Raw genomic sequence first — 25330 nt, forward strand, 5'->3', positions numbered from 1 at the left:
AGGTCAGTATATGCTGGTTTTGCGTAGCTTGATAAGACACCGTGTGTACCTAACTTCGGCTTGTGTACTCAGAATTAGATTTTTTAAATTGAAGATGTAGGATGATGTAGGTTGTTGGAATGATATAATTATGCATTTTGTTCCCTTAAACCATCCTAGGGAATCTGTCACTACTTACTAATATATAAAGCTGAAGACTTTGTTAGTTTGAACGCGTTAATCTCTCGAACGGCCGGTTCGATTTGAATAAATATTTTTGGTGTTGGATGGTTCATTTGTTGAAGAAGATTATAGGCTATATAATATCACGCTACGATCAATAGGAGCCGAGCAGAGTGGGTGAAACCGCGCGAAAGTAACTGGTTAAATTTATCAGCCATTTTACCCCAACCGAATTATGTCAGTAGCAGCGCGACAATCGCCGCGTCGTGTGTCGCGGAATGCTACTCATGAATATGAGCCTCTAGCATGGCTTGAAACTAGTCGAGTTCCTCATCAAACAGTTACATGAGTAAGCCTATAACATAATAATTCATTTTACCCCAGTTATGTTATAAGTCCCATATAACAGAATGCTTGAATCTATTTGAAACATAAACAGTACGCAGGGACTATCAATTACCTCGGCAGATGGAAATTATATGAATGCCTTCCTGCATTCATGTGCAACTGCGCCTATAATTATACCTCTATTCTGAGAACTTGTAATACATGAGCTTATTCTGAAATAACATCATATAATTACTATCTATTGAAATGTTGTGTCATGTTATAATTTACATACACATATTATACTTACTAATATAGTTAAAAAATTAAATTTTGTGTGTTTTTATGTTGTAAGCCGGTAAATGAACAAACTTATCACCAGATGGTAAGTAATCGCCGCTGCCTATGGACACCCGACACATCAGAGGCGTTACAAGTGCGTCGAATTTAAGGGCGGCGAAAAACAACGCAAACTTTGTTTCACGTCGGTCAACTTTGTTTCTGTGAACCGTGGTATCACTCCGGTCGAGCCGGCCCATTTGTGCCGAAGCTTGGCTCTCCTACACTTAAGTATATGTTTGTTACTTAATCACTTTAAAACAGCTGAAGGGATCGGCATGAAATTTGGAACAGGAGAGGTACATATGTGCACCCCAGTCTATATCTCCAAAGATTATGTCAATATTGAGGGCTAAAGTTAACACGTAATTACAATATTATTCAATACGTTCATTATATAGCGAATTATAATAAAATTAATCAACTTTTTGAGGTTTTACTTTTCGAAAGCCGCATAAACCGATATTCCGTATTACATTTTACATTTTACTGGAACATTGAAAACGCATTTCGGATTACGAAACACCGATAATTGGTTACATATGAGTACTAACTGTGTGTGTTTGTGTGTGTATAAAGGTGTTAATTAATATTTTGGCTTAATACTGGTGTTGTACAGAATTAAACATTTGCATAATTAATTAATTAAAGTTTTAAGTAGTGAGGATTAAGTGTAATTATAGTTAATTGCGTGTTTTTATCTTTTAGTTACTGTTTATGTACTTTAAAATATTTAATGATCGTATCTAAGTACTCGTTACCCTTGCTAATTTAAAGTGGAATCTACTATTAGAAACTTATCGATGACAAAATTCTTAATAGCAGCACATTAGGGTTTTAGGGAACAGAGAGTAAAGTTCCCTAAGAAAAGGAGGATCTTCCGACCAGGCGAGGTGATCATGCCTGGCGGGCTTTCTGCCCAACAGTTGTTCGTTGGGATTTTCTATCCGTGTTAATTCGCATGTAAACTTCATATGTGCGATGCAGGATATTTGTGACGTCATCCATTGATTTGCTCGTCGATAGTCTATGTGCGACTTCTGTCATCTGTCACTTGTTACTTGTCAATGTGTCGCCACAGGGTCAATCTCCAAAACGGTCGTACTCGTGTGATTGCTCTGTGGCTTTTCAGATATAGATATTTAATGGTAATTATGTGTCTCATTGAAAATAAAACAACAACAACGTTTATCCCCGAAGGGCAACCTGAGACCCCTTGTCCGGCTTGCTACCATTCGACCAACGAGGCAGTTGAAAATAATCAAAGAATAAGAATACTATTGGAATATCATTCTATTCAATGAGATACATAATTACCACTATATCTATCTAAATCTAATACGTCACACAAGCTTTGAATTCCTTCGCATGTCATGTTGCCAATGCGTAGAACCAACTAAGTACATACGTATTTTTGTCATCGATTTGCGCATATCTCCCTGTTCCATATTTTTCCCACTTCCCCCATACAAAGCGCAAATAAAACAAAGTATTGCTCAATGTCTGTTTGCCCTGAAAACCCATAAATTGTGTATAAACAAAACCACGTAGATAAATATCGGATATTATTAGAAGCTATCCGATGTCTAACGCAAACTCAATCAGGCTGGCAAATACGATGGGAGGTTACGTTTTCAATTACATTGCGGCTTTTGTTCAGCGCGCAATGAAGTATGTTGATTGATAGCGATCGATGTAAGTCTGATAAATAATTTGATTCGTGCCTTTATTGTTTTTGTGTTAACAATTGTTTGTTTTTCGTCTTTTTTGTATGTCAATATATATGTTGGTTATCTGTATGAGTAATATATGGGTATACATAAATACAGGTGTATACTAGCTACTTTCACCCGCTCTGCTCAGTTCCTATTGATCTTAACGTGATGTTTTATAACCTATAGAGCCTTTCTCAATAAATGGACTATCAGACACAAAAATAATTATTAAATTCAGATAAGTTTTGGAGATTATCGCGATCGAGCTATGTAGAGAGCTATGCCCGGAGTCTCTGTGAAGGATCAAATCCGTAACGAGGTGATCCGACAGAGAACTAAAGTTACCGACGCAGCGTAAATGATTAGCAAGCTGAAGTGTATATGTATAATACAATGCTCCCTCTTCATCAGTTATCATGGCGGAAATTCCCATGTTCTTTTAAAGGACATATTTGTATGACCCAAATAGAATATTCTGAACTTTCACCCATTTAATATTGTTTGCATGTAGTTGAGTCTATAGCGGAAAACATATTTCATCTACCCCAATCCAATCTCAAACTAGCCGTAAATCATTTTACTAGCTCAGATTCTTATATTATAACTTGAACCCTGTGTAAAGAGACTTCAGTTTATATGACAGGTCAAGTTAAACTGGTCGATCGATATCCAACAAAAATGGCCCCAATTACGTATTCTGATGGCGTTGGGACGGACTAACGAAGGAGAAATGTAAAAGGCTCTTAAGTGACACGGAATCGGTGCCTATCGGTGAAAAAAGTTTTTGGATAGGCCGCACCCGATTGCCAGGTTGTTTGCAAAAGAAAATCGATTTCGAAATCGAACTATTGTAGGGTAAATAGTCATTCAATGAAGTGCCTTTGCCTATTTAGAAAGCACTTTTGTCTTATTTTCGGTTGATTGATATTGAAAGTGGAAATGGAAATGGTTTTGACCTTTTTAAAAGTACTTTTTTAATAAAATTTATCTATTAAATTATATTATTTGATCAAGAAGTGGGTTTGAAAAAATTTTTAATTGGGGTTAAGAGAATTAGTAGGTAACCACGAAATTATTTCTTAAAATACTCGTGACGTCTTCATCTATTCTAATATGGATCGTGTATAGATACGATCAAGTGTACAGTCAATAAGACAGCACACTACTAGACTAGATTAGGTACAATCATGGTTGGCCCGGTGGCTCTACCACCGAACGTGTGTTTGATTCCCGCATGGAACAACTCTATTTTTGGTTTCGGGTCTGGGTGTCATATGTATGTGAACTAGTATGTTTGTAAATGCACCCACAACACAGGAGAATATCCTAGTGTGGGGCAACGTTCATATACAAGAAAAGAAATGCTTTAGATAAAACAAAAATATCGCCATTATACGTAGACATTTTACTAACTACAACAAATATAATCTTATTTAAATAAATCACACGATCTGTTCAAAACATGTTTATAAATAAATCAAGTGAGAGCGACCCCTATAAATTATAATTTCGCTGAAACTGAACGTAATCTGATAATCTAATTACAAATTAAATATCCAATTTGTAAAATAAATCGCTGTTACTTTGTTATTGCGATCAGTTTTTGTAATTAATGCTGTTTCTGTGGCTGGGGTAAGAACATTAATTATTGAATCTATAATTACTAATATCTATAAGTATAAGTATACTAATATATAAAGCCGAAGAGTTTGTTTGTTTGAACGTGTTAATCTCCAGAACTACTGGTCCGATTTGAATAATTATTTTTGTGTTGGATAGTGCATTTATTGAGAAAGGCTACAGGCTGTAAAACATCATGCTATGACTAATAGGAGATAAGCAGAGCGGGTAAAACCGCGCGGAAGTAACTAGTAATATATATATAAGTATAAAGATAAAGAGTTTGTTTAAACGCGCTAATTTCCGGAACTACTGGTCCGATTTGATTAATTCTTTTTGTGTTGGATAGTGCATTTATCGAGGAACGCTATAGGCTATAAAACATCACGCTATGACCAATAGGAGCCGAGCAGTGGGTGAAAAATTATATAAATACGAAAGTAACTCACGTCTCTGTCTCTACGCCTAAACCACTGTACCGATTTGAATAATTATTTTTGTGTTGGATAGTCCATGTATTGAGGAAGGTTATATATATAGGCTAAATTATATCACGCTACGATAAAACATTTTATATTATAAATATGTTATATAATTAAAAGTACCTTTAACCGATGAGCATGCATGAAAAGACTGATGACTGTTGATGAAACGAAAGAAGTGAGTAAGAACCGTGGCAATTGGCGTTCCATTGTCTCTGCCTACCCCCATGGGAGACAGGTTATGTATATATGTATGTATTATTTATAGTTCGATTGAAACAATAAATAATTCAGGAGATGTGTGGAGCGTGATATATGGTGCCATCGACACTCGTGGAGAGAAAATAGAAATGATTGGAAACACATATGTCTTTCTATTTTCTTATAAGGTATTTTAAGGTCTTTAAAATAGACATCGGCTCGTGAAACACGCTGAACGAGTAGTAGTATTTAGGGGTAGCGGAAGGTATAGGGGTATGAAATGTATTTCTATGTGTCACTACATAGCTCAGTTGATACAGCTAGATAGAAGAAATTATTTGTCTTATGAATGAGAATATAATTAATGAAATGATGATTATCAAATAGGACGGCAATTCTATAGAAATACGGAATGTAACGTCACTCTTATACAGGTTAGGTAAAGGTGCACATTGCCGTTATACATTGTACACCCACTTTTCACCATTTGTGTTATAAGTCCCATGTAATACGGGAGCCTATTGTCATATTCTATCGAAATAGACATGAGGATTATTATTATGTATGGTTAAAATGCCATTGTTATAGTGCTCACCTTTGGTTTGGGGTACGGAACCCTTTGGTATCTTAGCAGCTAGCTTACAGGTCGCATGCGAAATCTGTAACAATGATATTAAATTGATTAGAAATTTTCCACATCTACAAGTTTTTTTTTTTGTAGTGGACTTCGACATCTGCAATTTGTAATGGATACCCATATTTCATTTTTTTTTGACGAGGGAAAATCATCGACTTCTTCTCCCACCTTGGGCGAGGCGAAAGAGAGTGTCAGACTCTTACTGACTAAAAACCACCCCGTTCCTTCTCCTGCTTTTCGAGCCGGAGCCCCGGTAACCCGCTAGGCAGTCCGCGGCTCCGGGTCGGCATGAGCCCTACTGGACCTATCTGATATTCCAGCCATGGATTGTCGATGTTGTAACATCATCAAAGTGACTATGTTAATATTAAAATCTGTTCAAACCTACCTAGGGTAAAAGAAATCAGAATAAGGATTTATTGTTATGCATAATAAGTAAATTTCGCGTACGATTCAAATTCAAATTTATGTGTGTAGGCGTACACGCGTGGCGGAAATATTGTTCGTTGAGAAGCTGTTCGAGTTCTCTATCTAAGGTAAATACCGGCTAGACTAACATTAGCATGGAGTCAGTTAGTAGGTCTGTATGTTCTGTGTTTTAATGTTCCTACTGAGGTTTAGATCTCCCTTCGCATGTACCGTATGGAACAAACGCATGATTTGATTTAAACCACATATTTATTATCATCTGAGCTGATAATGTACGAAAAATGAGAGAAATAGGTCTAGTGGTTCAGCCAAAAGGGGCGTTTCTTTCTTTGAAAAATTCAAATAATTTTCACAGGTTTTTTTAGTATATATATTTACCTATACTTAATTTCAACAGCACATCACTGAGAAAATACTAAAGAATCAAAATATAAGAGTAAGAATTTCCATCACGTTTATCACGTTGCAAGTTTGAAAGTAAAAGGAAAAACTGGCCAAAGTTCTTGGAGGTTGTAAGGGCGGGCGTGAGCGATCGCCCGTCAAATATTTAGCCTTTGGGAGTAGCCTGTCAACGGCCACTACGGCTAACTTCACGCCCGGTGCAGAATACGAAACTAACTCCAACTTAGTTGAACACTTAAAATATTGATGTTCGTCTCGCCGAACAATGTGTTGTGTATCCGAACGACGGACGAAATGTCAACTGACATTGTTTTGACAGTTGTCAAAAATTGGCGCCAACTACCAAAAACGTCATAGACAAATTACCTTTTTCTTTTACCATTAATATTTAAGTGACAAAGATAATCGACTATTGTTCTACTTCGGAGTTCTCCTTACATTTTATTTCTGTTTGATGGTGCTGGATTTACGCGCATAAAATACTTTGGCTACGACGGAGTCGTTTGTTATTTGTTATCCCTGCTTTGCGTTTTTATTTGGCCCTCATGTCTTTTATTTAGGTGAAGTTAGAATTTGATTTGCTCCCCAAAATACTTGGGGTGAGGCCCTCTATTTTAAGAAAAGTAAGTATGCGGGTTTTCTTCGTAGAATATTGGGTTTACCGTTTAAGTCAAGGCTTCGTCGTAAAATTGTATATTTTATAACATGGGAAATTGTTGGTGGAAGTTGTGAGGGAACAGTATAATTTAATATTGTGGTTTGGGTTGCACACATCATACGTATAACTATAATAAATACTGAGGCAACAAAACTTGATACATTTTAATTATGTATTTACAATTTATCAACAAAGTAATTCCAAGAAACTGTCATACATTTCCCAGCTAGAGGCTGAGTAGAAAGGTATATCTATTTACACGCTTTTCATTATTGTATTATCATTCTCATTGTAAAAAGAAACGAGTCCAACCCAACTAATTCTGCGAAATCCGAACAAAGAGATATTTTATTACGTTAATTAATATTTATTTACATGGTAAATACAAATTATTTAGTACATTACATTATTACCTATCTAGTTGACTAGTATACATATGTGGAAATGTTACAGAAATTACACAAACAAAATTATGTAATCGAAAACATGAAGTCGGCCATTTTCGTTTTCTTTCCGTGTGCCATAAACGGGTCGTCCCGTTTGGCGGTACAATATTTAACGCGACATTGTGCCCCGGCTGCCTGTTTAGCCTGTTTACACCTCCCCGGAGTTGTTCCGACATGTTGGCGGACGTGCGGTGATTCCGCCACGGTTTATTGCCAGCTTTTTATGATATTTAACATCGTGATAAATGTTTCGAGTCTTATTACCTACCGGAACGCATTTGGCGGGAAAACTGACAACTTTATTTTTTATCTGTGGCTTGAGAATAGACAATCTTGTTGTTTATTTTATTAATCGCATGTGTTACAAAGTTTAAAATTTACATAGACGAACTTTTTTGAGCAGAAAAAGCGACAATTTTGTTTTATTTATAGCTGTGAGTTTGTTCATGAATCTTTTATTAATTCTACGACGTCGTCCTCGCGTTCTTTAAGATATTTTTCTCGGGAGTTAGCACGATAATGCGGTTCTGTATCCGCTTGCATTTTATGAGGTAACTTTAATAAATAGTGATAGTGTTAACTCCGTGTTACTTTGCATACTAAAGTAGGTACGGCGATGTTTTTAAATGTAAATCAGTCTTGCGAGAAAACTATTTTCTTGCGGAGTTGAAGAATATTGAATTTTGTGCTATTCTTGCGTTTTATCTGTAAACAGTTTTACTTTGAGAAGACTATAAATGAGAACGTGCAAATTGCAAAGGCAATGAAATAAATATAAATGTTTTGTAAAATTAAAACTATAAATATATTATGCTTGGCTTACTGTAGGGATAACTTTTGACTGCACTCTTTATGTGATCCATAAATTGTTGTTTCGAGTCTGGGTGTCCTGTGTATGTGAACTTGTATGTTTGTAAACGCACCAACGACACAGGAGAAAATCCTAGTGTGGGGCAACGTTAAAAAACTGAACGTAGCTACTACAGTGGTTTGGTATTTTACACACGCAGTCAAGAATAGGGCTTATTAGGTATCACAATTAGATGCCATTGTATGAAGAAATAAGACAAATCTACTGTAGATAAATCTCAGCACAGAAATAAAAACCAAGAAGTAATAAAAGTAACCGTAATTTAATTAATTACAAAGTAACTAACCAACCAACTCAAATAGCTTATAAGTGGCCACAAAAATTTTATCGACCTCTTAACAAAGCCAATAGCTTTTACGATAACGAAATCATTAAAAAGTTGAGGCATCAAGATAGATTGTTCTTTAGAGGCACTAATTATTTTTGCCAATATAACTTAGGCATAAAATTAGCAACATAATACTGAAGGAAACTTTCAGAGACCGTCGTCACAGGGTAAGTTTCCGTCACCAAGTTTAGCCCTTGTCTCCCAACTTAGTCTTAACTTGAAACAATTTATTTTGTACTTTTTGTCTGACGCTATAAAGGGGACCTGTGTGTGAGACACCTTTATGAAAGATTGTCTTAGTAAACGTTTGTTTAGTAAAGAAGTGGGGGGGAATGTGCTTTATGACGTAAACGTTTGTGTTTTTGTTAAATAAATTGGAGAAACTTTATTTTAAGTATTTCAATCTATGTCTGTCTGTCATTCAAGTAAGTAAATAATATGTACTTATGTACAATTTTTTTGTTTCGTCACGTCTTTTATCCCTGAAGGGGTAGCAGAGGTGCACATTATGGCACACTCGGCAATGTACACTCACTTTTCATAATTTATGTTTATGTAAATTTATGTAAGTATTATGGGGTGAGCCTATTGCCATATGCTGGACACAGTTCTAGACTCCGTGCTACTACCTACTGAGTAATTTTCAAAAAACCGAAAACAACCCAGTAGTACTTTGCACGACCCGGGAATCGAACACGAGACCCCTTAACCGGCATTCGCACTTGCGACCACTCGACCAACGAGGCAGCCATGTACTTATTCATGTACCTAAATATTTACGTAGAATGGTTACTAGGGCCTATTAATCGATAATCTCACTCATATTTTATTTAACGAGTAAACAAAATTATTGAACCAACATAGATAATAAATAAAAACACAAAGCGCGCCAAACATTTAGATTCCAAATTTAAATTCACACTGATACTTTACGCCGCGACCATAAATTCGGGTAATAAAACAATAAACTCCTTTATTCTTTTATTCAAAACAGTGTGAATAGTGAGTACATAAAATATATTTATGTAGATATTCGCTACTACAAGTTGAAATATCTTTATTCCACTCTTTTCACGGATCATCAATTTTGACGACAAAGTTGCGGTTGTAAAAGAAAATAGTTTGTAAACCACTACAGTTGTTATAAAGCGTTGGAAAATGGCCGCTTGAAGCTATTTATACCTTTGTATTTGTGTATATTACAGTAACCATTGAATCTGAGTTGTTATGAATTATTTTCGGCTCAATTAAACTTTATTTTGTGCTTGTAAAATGTAAATACGTAGGTAAGTAAATATTTATTTGAGGTTTTTCTATAATAATAGCTACTTAGAGTTAATGTACTAGAAAATTATATGATATAACTTGAAACAGTATTTATACATTCGGAAACATGAGTGGGCGTTTACTTTAATAGTTTGAAGTTCCAGGATCTTATTATACAATGAAATTACTTGATAATAATATAAGGAACTTTGTCTACTTGCGGTCTGTCTGTTAATTATAACTATGTATATAATAACAACGGATGTTTTAACTAGATAAGCTTTATCAAGACTGGAAAGTGACTCTCAACTTAGTTCAAAGCAAACCTTAAAGGTTGTAAGTGGGCTAACCACAATAGGTTACGGCTCAGTTAGAAGTCACGACCTTTATTAACCTACGTTCTCGGTCATAAATTATACAATCCAACCTCTTTCGGTCTAAACCCGAAATACCTTTGCAAATGAAAAAAACCCACTTGAGTCTATGCTAATAAAGAAAAAATCCGTCCAATTAAATCCCTCATTCTATTTTCGAACTTTGAAATCTTACATTTGAAATTGGAATAAAAAGAAAAATATCAATGACGTGAGAAGTGCCATTAAAAGCTTTAGAAAAAAGGTATAAAAAGATTTTTAAAGGCAATTTTAACCCTATGAACATTCAATTGAGGGTCAGCGGGATTGTTACAATTTCGGGCGGTCCCGGGGGCCGATGAGACCGGGCTACGAGGGGGTTTAAGATACGGTACCGATTTATTTCTATTACCATCTGACCGCCGTCGGGTGCGGTCCGGCGTACTGAGCGCAAGATTATTTAATTCTAACCTTACCCAAGCCATTGTTGATGTGTTTCGTGTAAAGGCCGACTTTCAATCTACATTTCTATTATTTTTTGGGTAATGTTTACGGATGAGAAATATTTTTTTTCTTGTATTGTTTGTTCAATATGAATTCAGTCTGCGTAAACGTTGTGGGAAATTACGTTTCGGGTTAGTTTTTCGGAACTAAGCTTTTTAGAGTGGTCTTTTCTGAAAACCTAAATACCAACGCTAGATATATTAAGAAGCGGTTAATAACATTGATTGACCATTTCTGGATTATTACATAGTAAGAAGTTTTGTCATAATCTGCGTATTTCAAGTGGGTTGAAGTCGCAGTCCAAAAGGTCAAGTTCATTAAAGAGCGATGCTGCTCGATCTCTGTCAAATATGGAGTCCCATAGAGTCAGCTCTTACGAAAACCTGATTAAATTCCTCTCACATTAAATAATCCTACTTTAATACCATCACGAAAGAATACATAATAAATATAAGGCCCAGATTACACACCACGGAATACCTATTATTTGAAATGTAGGTAGGGTAGGTATACAAAATTATTTCGTAGGATTACAAAAGAAAATCCTTAGATATTCTTAGGGTTTGCCCACACGAGGCGCTTCTAACGATTTTCTTATTTGAAAGTACATAACATGTACTTCATTTTAATGAAATATATATTTTGAATATTTCTTTATGAATATTTTGCATGGAGCATGTGAAAATTCTATTTAATAATGGGCACTTCTTTGTAAGTTATTTTCAGTATTTTATAAGAAAATTGTTTTTATTTTTTATGCGAGAACATAACATTCTATCGTCTCATCTGTACATACCCTTAGCATGTGCCGTTCTTAACCCTTCGTACGCCTATATAGAATAAGCTTGTGGGTCAAGATGTACCGATTGGGTTTTTCCGGGATTAAATTTCAAGCTCTGGTCTCCAAGGGTGGAAGGGTTGAAGGGAGGATATATAGAGGGCGCTGACAATAATTGTTCTGTCGCGGCGCCTTAATAAATAAGAGGATTCCAGTTCGATATTGCTTCTTTGAGTTTGAATTAATGGTTAAGTAGATACCTAGTATTTTTTTTTGTGTTTAAAGGGTTATTTTATGGAATGATTTTGGGTTCGTTCTAAAGTATAGAGATACATTTTTTTATTGGTCTTCTTTTTTTTAAGGTGGGAAAATCATTCAATGTGAGGTTCGTCAGACTCTCACTAATTGAAAACCACCCCGTTCCTACTTTTCGAGTCGGAGACCCGGTACACCCGGTCTAGTCCGCAGCTCCGGATCAGGCAGCCCAGGATAGTCTCTCTCCGTTTGGCCACTATTGACGTAGAACGCCTGCCTATAAGCAACCTAGTTAGTAACTTTAATAGCTTCCGTACAGATATATAGACGTGTATACTAGTCACAATACAGGCCGGATTATAATATTATTGAACTCTAAAATCAAAACACCTCAATCATATTTGATTGGAACTAGATACCGAATAATATTCACCGAATATTTCCAAAGCCCAACACTAAACTGAAACTACGCAACACCGCCATTGATCCCTAGACAATAAGCACTAAAGCATCACCAATAAATCGCTCTAAACCGTCACCATGGCAACAGCAAACAGTAATTAAATAAAGCTATGCACACACGAGTGTTTACATCGCATCCAAAATGTACAGTGTACACATAACTTTATTTGTAGTTAAAGTTAAGCCGTTGACAAGGGTGTTGTCAGTTACACACGGATCTCAGTGTTGCCAACCTGATCGATATAACCCGTGTTTTATGTCATGCACGGCTTGTTCGTTGCTAAAGCTAAAGCTTTTGTGTGCATTTTTATGTTGGTATTATTGTGTTGTGTATTTTTTTTTATTGGATTACGCGTTACTATTTGTGATGAATGAGTGAGTCGTACTAACAGTTTCAGGGTTTGAAATAATCTTTTTCTATTTTTTATGCTGAATAATTGTTATTACTATTTATTACCGGTGTGATTACATTACATAGTAGGTAAGTAATGCAACTTCGCAATGTGGTATACTATAACCTCTATTTACCTTTTTTAACAAAGGGGATAAAATCATCAAATGACTTCTGCGAGAGAAAGTGTCAGACTCTTACTGACTAAAAACCACCCCGTTCTTACTCATGCTTTTCGAGCCGGAGCCCCGGTAAACCCACTAGGTAGTCCGCAGCTCCGGATCAGACCTCTATTTACCTTAAAAATGCGATAAGAAACTGAAGATAATATCTTCAAATCGGAAATCAAATGCTTCCCCACAGGCATTAAACCAGTATAATCATAAGCATTAACTTCGATATATTTTTAAAGGAGACTTCAATGGTAGGATTAGATAATTCCCACACAAATTAGTCTATTCGGCCATCATTGATTGTTTGAGTGTTTTCCTAAACTTGGATAGAGCTGATAATTGTATTACCTAGTTGTTCGATTCGGGGAGAAAAGTAGAACGAGGAAGGAATGAAGAAACTTTAGAATCACGTACCGATTTAAGCAATTAAGTAAGTAGTTTCCTGCGTTTTCTGTAGTTAGTAAGTAGTTTATACTGCATATCCTAATTTCGAAAAATCTTTACGATTCCCGCCATTTAATTCAATGACAGTTGACGTTAGTGACAGTTATCTACACTTGACATTAGCAAATATTGCACAGATAAAATAAAATAAATCATTACAAACATGTAGCACACGTAAAAATAAAAATATTAAAATATAACAAACTTATATCGCGACAACTATTCACAAAATAACCCGTTTCAAAGCGACTGTTTCAACAGAACAGTTGCAACATTGTAAAAATTGTCACTCGTAACTTTAACAGCTAAATATAAAGAACACGAGCATTATATTTTACGCGCCAATTTTTCGCAACGCTGCATCAATACGAAAATAGAATATCGCACGGCCATTTGCATTCTAGTGTTATGTCAGTTATAAAATTCTCAATTTGAAAGTATACAAATGGAACCGGCCACGACACGGCTGCGCGTCGCGTCGCTTTACCGACGAATTATTATGACGTTTCTATATTTGAATTTTGAATAGGTTGTTTACTTTTTGTGGTGTCATCGTAGAGTTTTTATTCTATTAGACGCTTATTTCGTAATAGGATATTTTTACTCTCGGTACCTGATATCTAATCGAAATCTAATCGGAAATTCGTGTTAGATAGGCAAATCTGGGTAGGTACTTAGATAGGTATCTAACACGAATTTCCGATTATGCGCTGGTGGTGGTTCCGATTATACGAGATATATTGCATAGATGTAAGTACCTACTCACTTAAAATCGCAATGCATCTAATATAATACATCAATTATATCTTCATTTTTCTTGTCTACTAGGAGGGTCGACTACGTCTTAACCTGATTCCATTAAATGTCAGTATTTGACATGGAGTGAGGTTATCTACGGTGAAACCACAACCTCAACAAACTGTCACTAGTAGTAAAACTGTCAAAAGTCGACTACTGTAGTTAATGTTACTTTTGACAACCCTTTTGGAAAACAAACACTTTATATTTAAGTACTAGCGACCCGCCCCAGCTTCGCATGGGTGTAATGGTGATATATTATGCATGTACTTATTATACATATAACATTCCTCTTAAATCACTGTATCTATTAAAAAAATCGCATCAAAATTAGTTGCGTAGTTTTAAAGATTTAAGCATACAAAGGGACATAGGGACAGAGAAACCTAACGGACATAGTTTTATACTATGTAGTGATAATCCCCACTAATGCTCATTTATCTATGATATAACCATTTATTAAAGCTACACAGAAGTTAAAATGAATTAAACTTAGAAATGGAAGTTCTATTTCTTTGTAAGGCTATCGTGTTCTATGTTTAGCCACATCTTTGCGGAGTCTGTGGTTTGGGCTCCGTTTATTTGTATCGAATGCACTCTCGTATTCTCTTCAGCTCTTTACAAATGGTTTTGAAAAACTTGTTGTCACTTTTCACTAAGTTACTATTTCAATTGTTAAGTTTAAACCTGAAATTTATTTGAAACTGTATAAAGCATTCTTTAAATTATGAAAATTATTTTAGTTGTTAATGAATTAATAAAACACAAGTATTATGAGCCTTTCATGCCTCGTTGGTCGAGTGGTCGCAAGTGCAACTGCTGGACAACAGGTCTCGTTCGATTCCCGGATCGGACAAATATTACTATAAATTTCTCAGTAGTAGCACGGAGTCTGGATTGTGCCCAGTATATGGCAATAGGCTCACCCCCTATTAAATGGAACTTATAACACAAATGGTGAGAAATAGGTGTAAATTGTATTAAAGGGGATAAAAGTCGTGACGTTGACATGACATATAAACCTTTCATTAAAGCCAGTTGTTATTAACTGTAATGAAAACTGTCAACAAAAACTCACATAAGTATTAGCTTCGCAAATCCCATTCGTACGATAAAACTAGTTGAAATAAAACTGTAACACCGACTACCGACTGCCGAGCCCGGCACGTTCTATATTCAAATAAATTACCAGCCACACATTTTTTAATTTTCGCGTTGCCAGCATCAAAAATAAAGCTCGCGACTCTAGCTAGTGTGATTAAGTTTTTCCATTCTGCAACTCTTCTTTGATGAGTTATTTTCACTCGTAGTACCATCAGAACGCGAATGGAATTTCAAATTTAAAAAAGTTTCCTTGTCATCGCCGCGCTGCGTTCGCTGAAATTCAGGAACTGATGCAATTTTTAAGAGCAACCTCGTTTTACTGAAATACATCGTCCTATTTTTTACGGCCTTTTTAGGTTCCATATTTAACGTTGAATTAGTACTGGCATTCTTTTTTCCCTAGAAGGAACGTGAATTAGTTTTAATTTTAAAAGAAAACAATAGCGCCTGGCCGTTTGCCAAAGCTCTCGGCATGAATTCATAAAATTGAAATTTCACGAACAATTTGCAACGTCAATTGTTATATGGTTAGTCGGGGGTGTAAATATGAATTTTAAATTGCGGTAACGAATTTCGCGGTCTAAAATATTTCGCTCAAACGTACATTTCAATGGGTGTGTTTAAAAAATTCAGCTGTATTAATTAATATTATATGAAGTACGAGGTAGGTGTAATGTTTTGTGTGAGCATTAAAGCTTCCAGATTATATTACAAAGGCAATATTTAAAAACTACAACGTATCTAGATAGAAAAATACAATAAAAGTTAACATTTACGTCCAACAAGTCGTTCTAATAAAAACTAACATCTAAAACTATTAACGTTCGAAATGTAATATTCAAATCTATCGCAATATCGGAACGCTGCACTCGAAATTTGAATTTAGAAATGGAACACCGAATCATGTCCGATTGAAAAGAAAAAAAAGTGATGAAAAAAAAACATCGCCATTGAATCGGAAAACAAAAGGATTGGAGGAATCCTTGCCGTGAATGGTCGTATCTATAAAGAGGCGCTAACAATGGCCGCCGGGTGAAAGGGGATTTGGAAAAATCGGAGCTACAGTGGAAACAATAAAGATTGTTTTCGCATTGACGCAAATTTCTGAGGTGAAAACGTCTGTGGTTCGTTTTTTTTCCTTTGCATAATAATATTTGATTGTATTTACGTTGTTTTTCATGTAAACGTGTTATCGTTATAGCCGCCATTTGCATATTTGTAGTTTACTTAGTGTAGAGGTTTGGGATCGTTCGGTGTTTTATTTGAGATTGTAGCTAATGGATTTGTTGCTGGCTTACGTTGAATCTAACCTCAAAAGGTCGACTGACAGAACTCAATAGGACTAATGATAAAATTCCATCACATCAAAAACATTTTGTATTGAAATTGTTTTTTTTTTTTATGTTAAAAGGGGTAATTGGGCCTCCGGTAACCTCACTCACATAACGAAACACAACGCAAGCGTTGTTTCACGTCTGTTTTCTGTGAGGCCGTGGTATCACTCCGGTCGAACCGACGCATTCGTGCCGAAGCATGGCTCTCCCACACTTAAATTATTTATTTCAGCCATTACCAGCCTAAATTACCACTTACCTCACAAAGTAATTTAATATTAATGTCTTTTAAATACCTGTAATGTAGAAGATTGTAAACTTCTTCTTCCTTCTGGGGAAAATACGCTTACGCTACTAACTCAAAATATTCGCAGTATTAATCGCAACATGGATGGCTTTGAAGTTCTATTAGAAAGTCTTGACATTAACTGTGATGTTATTGTCCTAACAGAATGTTGGCTATCTTCTCAGACAGCCAATTTACCTTCTCTCGACGGCTACTGCACTCACAAAACAAATTCAAACATGAATCAGAATGATGGTGTAGTGGTGTACATCAAAAACAACTTAAAAGTTCTAGTGGAAGAGCCCAGAGTTCAAAATAGTAACTGTTTAGTAATTAAAATTATTCCGGATACTGTAATTATGGCCATTTATAGGCCACCGTCTCAAAACATTGACAGCTTCTTGGACTCACTTGATGTAAACTTAAAACGTTTATCTGCTTTTAAGAACATTATATTAATGGGTGACATAAATATTAATATTGCTTCTGAGAGAGCAGATACACATGTACATAACTACCTAAATATTTGTTCATTTCATGGTCTTTTACCAACCCATTATTATCCCACGCACCAGTCTGGGTCATGTTTGGATCATTTCATCATAAAAACCCGACATCCGAACAAAACATTAGTCACCAATTCATCGCTTACGGACCATCAAGCTATTTTGCTAACAATACAAAAATCCTCACCTAGAAAAAACCGCATGCGTAGCTTTTTAAAAATTAATATGACTAATCTTGCACGTGACATTCGCGACATCGACTTTGACCCTGTTTACGATACTAATGACGCAAATATTTCATTACAGTATTTCATAAATGCGCTACAACATGCGATAAACAAAAATACAATTACCAAAATAACGTCTAGAAGGTATAAATCGATCAAACCGTGGATCACTCCAGGTCTCGTTCGTTGTATACGGCATAGGGACAAACTACACCAAAAGTCAAAACTTGCACCTGATAATGAAATACTTTCTATTTCATATAAAAGGTATAGAAACTTTTGTAACAACCTTTTAAAAAAATTAAATATCAACACGAGAAGAATGAATTACAGAAGGCAGGAAAAAACAGTAAACTCGTTTGGAAATTTATTAAAACAAATACTTTTCGATCGAAAAATCCTGAACCCCCACTCGAATTACTGTCTTCAGAAATAAACCCATTAGTAGCCGCAAATAAAGTAAATAGTTTTTTTGCTAACATTGGCAAAACCTTAGCTGAAAAATCCTTGAACCATAGTACTTATCCCCACCAACCATTGTCGGCTGTAAATACCCCTACGAAAACATCAAAATCTTTTGTTTTATTAAACACTGACGTCAATGAAATTTTAAGGATAATTACAGGGTTAAAGGACGATTGCGCTGTTGGGTGGGATGGCATTCCTAATAACATACTGAAAAGGTTTAAACACCTTCTTGCTCCTCCATTGACCCATATTTTTCAGTCATGTTTGTCTAAAGGAATCTTTCCCAAACCGCTTAAAAAAGCAGTAGTTACGCCAGTTTTCAAAGCGGGAGATAAAAACTGTGTTAACAACTATAGACCCATTTCAGTATTAACAGGTCTCTCAAAAATTTTAGAAAAAATTATAAATAGCAGATTAATAGATTATCTTGAAGTTAACAATTTGCTTTCAAATAACCAATTTGGGTTTAGACCAAAAAGATCGACTAACCAAGCAGTTCACAGACTGTCCGAATACATTAGTACTAACCTTGACAAGGGTATGCATACCATTGGGATTTTCCTGGACCTCGCTAAAGCTTTTGACACAATTTCTTGTTCTATGTTACTGCACAAGCTTGAAAAACTTGGAATAAGAGGCGAACAACTTCAGTTGTTCACCGATTATCTTAGAGATCGTCAACAATGCGTTAAAATAGGTCAGTACACAAGTTCTGAGATGGAAAATAGTGGTTTCGGAATACCTCAAGGAAGTATTTTGGGACCTACATTGTTTTTAATTTACATTAATGATTTATGTAGTTTGGTCCTTCGGAATGGGCTAATATTATCATATGCGGATGACACAGCCCTATTGTTTTCCGCTGAATCTCAAAGTGAAACATATGAATATGCCCAAAACGGTTTTAATGTTGTGTCAAATTGGCTTCATCAAAATCTTCTAACATTAAATATAGATAAAACTAAATATATTTCATTCTCAATTAGAAACATTAATCCACCGCTTACTAACCTAGATATATTTGCACATAATTGCAATTCTGCTAATATTGCTTGTACTTGTCCCACTTTAGTTAAAGCTGACCACATAAAATATCTAGGTGTTACGATTGACACGAATCTAAATTTCCGTAAACACATCGAGTTACTATGCAAAAGAGTGCGTAAATTAATGTACATTTTTAAGAACCTACGCCACATAGCCGACTATAAGTTAATTAAACAGGTTTATTTGGCTCTGTGTCAGTCTGTTCTCACCTATTGTATTACATCATGGGGTGGAACTGCAAAGTCTATCTTGCTTCCTCTGGAACGCGCTCAAAGAGCAATTCTAAAGGTTGCTACCTTCCGCCCTTTTAGGTTTCCCACACACCAACTATACACTGCATGTAAAATACTAACAGTGCGCCAACTATTTATATTGCAAACCATACTTTATCAGCACTCTCAGCTTCCTTTCGACCCAGTATCCCAAACCAGGAGGAGGAAAGATTTGGTTTGCTTTGAACCACAGACAAGACATGCATTTGCACATAGATTTTACGTATTTTTAGGACCATTTTTGTACAACAAGGTCAACAAGATACTAAATATATATAGTGTAAATTATTATAAATGTAGTACATTGTTATCAGAGTATCTACTAAATCTTGATTACACAGACACAGAAAAACTATTGGAAGTTTTAGTATGAATGTAAGATTAGTTTGTAAGTTGTTATTCTATTTCTGTACACATGCACCTAAATTGATAGTCTTGTAAGTGATGACCCGAAACACAGGTTTTTATAAACCTAGCTCGGGCAAGTCGCTAATTATACATAAGTCTAGGTTAAAAAGTAAATTTTCCTATAGTTCCTAAATATTGGTAAGTTACTTATTAAGTTATTCCTAGTGCACTAGCATAATTATTGATTAATACTTATTTGTGGCTGTTTCATGTAAATTATTTTGTGAAATAATGAAATAAAGGATTTATTATTATGTATGTTCTTTACATAATCACGGGACCACAGGGTCCCGGACCTTTGGAAGGCGTACGAGGGGCCGAAGCCAACTCGCAGAGGCCCGTTGAACAATTTTAATCTAAATGTAATGGGACATCAGCCGGCGATTATCCCTGTATGCACTATGGAAGTACACCAAAGGACAATCCCCGGTTGATGCAGGACTATTGTGAGATATGGTAAAAGGAAATGATAGGGATATGGGTGTGGGTGGCTGTGGAATAGTTAACCGGTTAACTATGGGGACTATGGCCCCTGCCCCTGACCAATATTGAAAAATACGGATAAACAGGCAGGGGGTGACTCGCAAACTCAATAGTGGGCCCCTGAAACGGCCGCTAGCATGTAGCGACAAGGGAAGCAACATCCGTTGAGCTGCTTGAGGAAGGGGAGGCATCCCACGGCTATCAGAGCAATCCCGGAAGTACGGTCAAGACCCCTACCAGCATCTTACTGGGATACGTCCTTCCCCCAAGTGGAGCTGAAGGCAACTCCACTCTTGCGAATCTCCACTCAAACCAGCCGATTAAGGCAAGAGTGAGGTAGGAGAGGCCACTCCGGATAGTCACGAGTACCAACCGGAGTTAAAAAGTAGGGCCTCTCCCGGGAGTCAGGTCCGTGGGGTCGCCACTGCCCAACAGCTCGCCACAAGCTGCCTTGCGGACTTATTATTATTTTGTATTAAAGCTATTTTTAGAATGCTCATTAGAACGTTAGTTTCAAAAATCAATATTCATATTTTGTTTGTGGAGTGTGCAGTGACCCGCAAAGATTGGATTGTTATTGTTTTTGCATCTAAATGTTTTGCTGACTCGGCGATCTAGTGGCGATGGCGGCAGAAACAAGTAAACAGGGGGTATTGGGTTCAAAATGTTTTACGATATTTAAGTAAGTAGGTATGTAGAACCATCGTATAACATAACTTCGTACATTGTTTCATTCATTACGTAAGTATGGTAAGCAGTTTGTAGTAAAGAGTATCACTATATTATGTATACAAAACTTCAAACTCAGTGTACAACTTTAGGTATCAAGAATTTAGAAAATGAAATATATCCGTGCGGGTTAAGATCCCGTTACACGTTGCATGGCAGCTGTTGTTCAGCCACCGCACCCACCGTGCAGTCACCTGTTTACTTGACTCATGGTTTGAAATGTGGACTCGTTTGTCCAACACTGCACTTTATCTGCAAATTACGATTTTAAATATTTTATATATTTTACCGTCGTCTTTTTCGCATTTGGTAATAAGGTAATTCAAACAAACGACAAAATTTCTTCTTCTTTACATTGTTTTAAATAAAACATAGTCCATCTTCTAACTTGTAAAGACCGGAGCTATCGTAACATTGCATATTGCTCTGGCCATCACAAAATTATTTGTCAAACGCATACACATGACATCGTAATCTCGGATGTTGCCACATCGAACCTTCACGATTGATATTTGCGATGTGGTCGGCGCGTGCGCTCCCCAGCGGCAGTTGTGAAAACTGCGCAAGGGCAATATCGCTTGATTGTTCTCCAGTGGCTGCTTAGAATAATATTAGATTACTTTGGTATTTAAGTTTTAAACGTGACATAGTAACGTCAAATTGGTATTTCTCGAAAGAGTAGACTGAGTTTGAGCTAGGAAACTACCTATTTTTTTTAAATCTGAATATTCAAATATTATTTTGACCATGTGTACAAGAACCGTAGCAATTACCGTTCCATTGTCTCTGAGAGACAGGTGTGAGGTTATGTATGTATTTTGACCGAAACAGTATTGCCTTTTGCTCAACAATCGCCCTTAATTTTACTTACAACTTGCTTTACGCAGCAATTTTGAAACAACAATCCAAAATAAAGTTACATCTAGGAATCTGACCTAGCTTTCTGAGAGGTTTCGTTTCTACATAATAAACCTGAACTATATTTAGCAATGAAGTCTAACAAATTATATGTTGATGTAGGCAATATAATATGATATTCTAACGATAATTGGTTAGGTAGCAAGGTTGCTACCATCTCCTTGGGAAGATCATTAAATAACAAACATTAGTATGTCGAAATACGAGCTATGTAATGATCTTTTATTTGTATTATGATGATTGTAGATTATAGTAATATGATTAGTTAGTGTGATATGCCAAGGTACGTTTTTTTATGGATTTTGCTTAATAAAACTTCGGTTTCGTTAGTATGAGTTTGCTTTTCGTTTAAAATTGGTTGGTTTATTCGAGCCGGCCAATCAGTACCCTTAGTACGAGTTTGCTTTACGTTGAATGAAAACGAAACAAGAGCGCGTTCGGCGCTCTGATTGGTTGGTTTATTCGAGCCAGCCAATCAAAGCTGCGAATGCGCTCTCGTTTTGATCACGTTCAGCGTAAAACAAACTCGTACTAAGGTGCATAAACCGTAAACAAACGTATTAAATACTTCTTGTTTCGTACATTTTAATAAGATTATCCATTCATCTTAGGGTCGTTTTATAAACACAATTGTGAACCTTGAAGTAATTGTAATAAGGAATATCTATTAAATAGACAAAACAGAGACTAATAGTTTGTGGCATGCGGTGAGTCCTTGCTTCCTAAAAGGGCGAGCGACGACGCCGCGCATACTTCATTGATGTTAGGGCTGCCACTGTCTTTAAATCTATCTTTTTTTTTAAACTTGGATATGTCCATAGAATATTTTACTTTTTCTACTTTACAGTCAGTAGTGATACTTGACTAATGGCCATTTAATGCTCTCAGTACAAAGTCTTCGATTTAATCTTAGTTTTTGACTGAAATTCAATAGAACTGGTATCGAAAATCTATTTTAATACAAAGGTTTAAAAAAGATGTAAGCCTCTTTATTTCATTGTCCATACCTTAAAATTGTCAGTTTAATCTTTCTAATAAATTACTGAAATCATTTCGAGAGTACACCAAATAAAATCTCAAAAGAAACAAAGACAAAAACATCAAAACTTAAGCAGAGCCAGCCCTATACGTTGCGCACGCGCACCGTCCCTACTGATCTGTATGCAAGCCCACAAGTATCAAGGCTAACAACACTTAACTTATAGTTATCTAAGAATTAATTAGTTAATTGTCATTTTATTGTCAACACGGGTATGTGAGCGAAAATGTAATGATGTGATCTTGGCTCTATTTGATTTGTACTTGACCCTACGTGGAGAGGTAATTGGAAGTGGTATCTTAACGTTTATGGTAGAAGGCTTCGATCTTCGATTAATTTATGGCAGTAATGTAGTTAATCAAAGGTAGAAAAGATCATCATTATCATAAATAGCTCGTGAAATTCCGATACATTTTTTTAAAGCGGGATTGTCATCTGATACCTTCTCCCGCTTTGGGCGAGAGGGAGTGTTAGATTTTTACTGACTAAACACGGGTAGTGTTTCGTTCGTCGGTCGGTCGTTCCTACTCGTGCTTTACCTATATTGGGAGCAAAAAACGGAGCCACTAGCGTTTTTATAATTTTAAAGAACCCTCTGTAACTTAAAAAAAATATTCGTTTTACAACAAAATACTCTCATTTTTAAACGTAATTAAATTGCCTTTCATACGACATACTCTACCAATTAATAAAGTTATTTTTAAACGTTGCCTCTTTATAGGGTTTTCTCCTGTATCGTGGGTGAGTTTACAAACATACAATTTCACATACACATGACACCGAAACAACGATTTGTAGATAGGGACAACAATATGCGGATACAAATAGTTTTTTCGTGCGGGAACCGAACCCGCAACACGTTGCGCGGCAGCCGGTCCTCAGCCACCGTGCAGTCGTATTTATCAAGAAATGGAGAGGCAAAAACATTAGTGGCACCATTTCTTTGCTCCCAAGTGTAGTTTGATCTAAAGAAAATTTTGTAACACGTTGCAATTAATGAGGTGATGTCCCATTTCCAGCATTAGGTTTCATCATTGACATAGGCCCTGTCCTTACAACCTTCAGTGTATAGTTTTCTTTCTAAGTTTGGCGTATTTTATGGCACCGTGACACCACGTATATATATTATTGCTCTTTGTATTACACTCGTATAACGCATGAAGGTTAATTGCACTATAGTTATGTTATGTAATAATAATAATCCTTCCATGCCGATTTCGGCTACGGCAACAGTTTCATTGACTATCGGCGTTTGTCATGGGTTCTCATGTAGCTGGAAACACCACCTTGTTTACAAAATATCCTGCCAGAAAGGGGGCACGTGAGAACACCATTAACACCTATGTACATGGCGGGTTTTAAGTCGTGTGAGCAAAAGACCTATTGTTATGTAACTGCCTCGTTGTCAATGAGGTTGTAAGCTTTACTGTCAAGCAAGTGTTCTCTGTTTCGTTTCTAGTGGGACAATTTATTCATAAGACGTTTTGTCGTTTTGTTTAAGAGATAAGGGACAAACGTGGACATCTGGTGGTAATGGACCTGATGGTAAGCGATCGGCTCACCAATGGATATTCATAGCACCAGAAGAGTGGATTGGCGGTCATTAAAAAAAAAAAATGATTCGTAAAATGAAGTAAAGTTTTTTAACTGGTCTTTATAAAACAAAGGTTGTAATTGTGCCTGGTTTAGTAGCTCTTATTACATGGGACATATAACATAACAGTGACTTTTTTTAAGGGTGGAAAATCATCCAATGATTTCTCTCGAATTGGGCGAGGCTAGAGTGAGAATCTGACTCTTACAGACTAAAAACCAACCCGCTCCTACTCCTGTTTTTTGAGCCGGAGCCCCGGTAAACCCGCTAGATATACCGCAGCTCCGGAACGCTTAATATGACTGTCTCTGCCTACCTAATGTTATGTTACGTGGTAACGTAACATATAGTAGGATAATGTGTTAATTACAATATTCTATGAACGGAGATGATTGCAGCCATTTAGCTGGAGGTCAAGGAAGACGCGCCGCAGTATCTGTGCAACAATCGAGTCGTGAATTATATTGTTATGTAATGTTCTTAGCTCTTAGGTGCAAAAAGCATTTACTGTGTGTACGAATAAGTATTAGTATATACTTGATTAGGTTTAGATCATGATAATATAATATAATCGTGACTCCTTTGGTGTTGCGGGTGTCTGTGGCTCGTTACCTCGTTTGTCCTCCTATTCCAAAAAAATGCATCGTAAAGTTTTTAATTTCCGAGATCCCTATTGTAAAACGGTTTAAAAAAAAGGTTTTTTTGAATTTGGCATTTAGGTATGTTTGTCTACGATTATCTCACGATTGGTTGAACTAATTTTGATGCAATTTTCAGAAGTTTTTGTTACACTAAGGAGCAGTTTTATTATATTAAGCTACTTATGTTTTGATTTTACTGATTAGGAAAGATTCGTATTAATAGCATGGAGTAT

General features: G+C 36.1%; 1 protein-coding gene across 2 annotated transcripts in view; it reads right to left on the reverse strand.

Annotated features, from left to right (window-relative positions):
- Positions 1-25330, reverse strand: part of LOC118271670 (Ig-like and fibronectin type-III domain-containing protein 1) — a 169145-nt gene that overhangs the window by 67571 nt on the left and 76244 nt on the right. For both annotated transcript variants that reach the window (XM_035587802.2, XM_035587803.2), the window contains exon 4: positions 5442-5505. The gene's annotated coding sequence lies outside the window, so the exon portion shown is untranslated. The remainder of the gene's footprint in view (positions 1-5441; positions 5506-25330) is intronic.

This window comes from Spodoptera frugiperda, chromosome 5, assembly GCF_023101765.2.
Source record: "Spodoptera frugiperda isolate SF20-4 chromosome 5, AGI-APGP_CSIRO_Sfru_2.0, whole genome shotgun sequence".
NCBI classification, from domain to species: Eukaryota; Metazoa; Arthropoda; class Insecta; order Lepidoptera; family Noctuidae; genus Spodoptera; species Spodoptera frugiperda.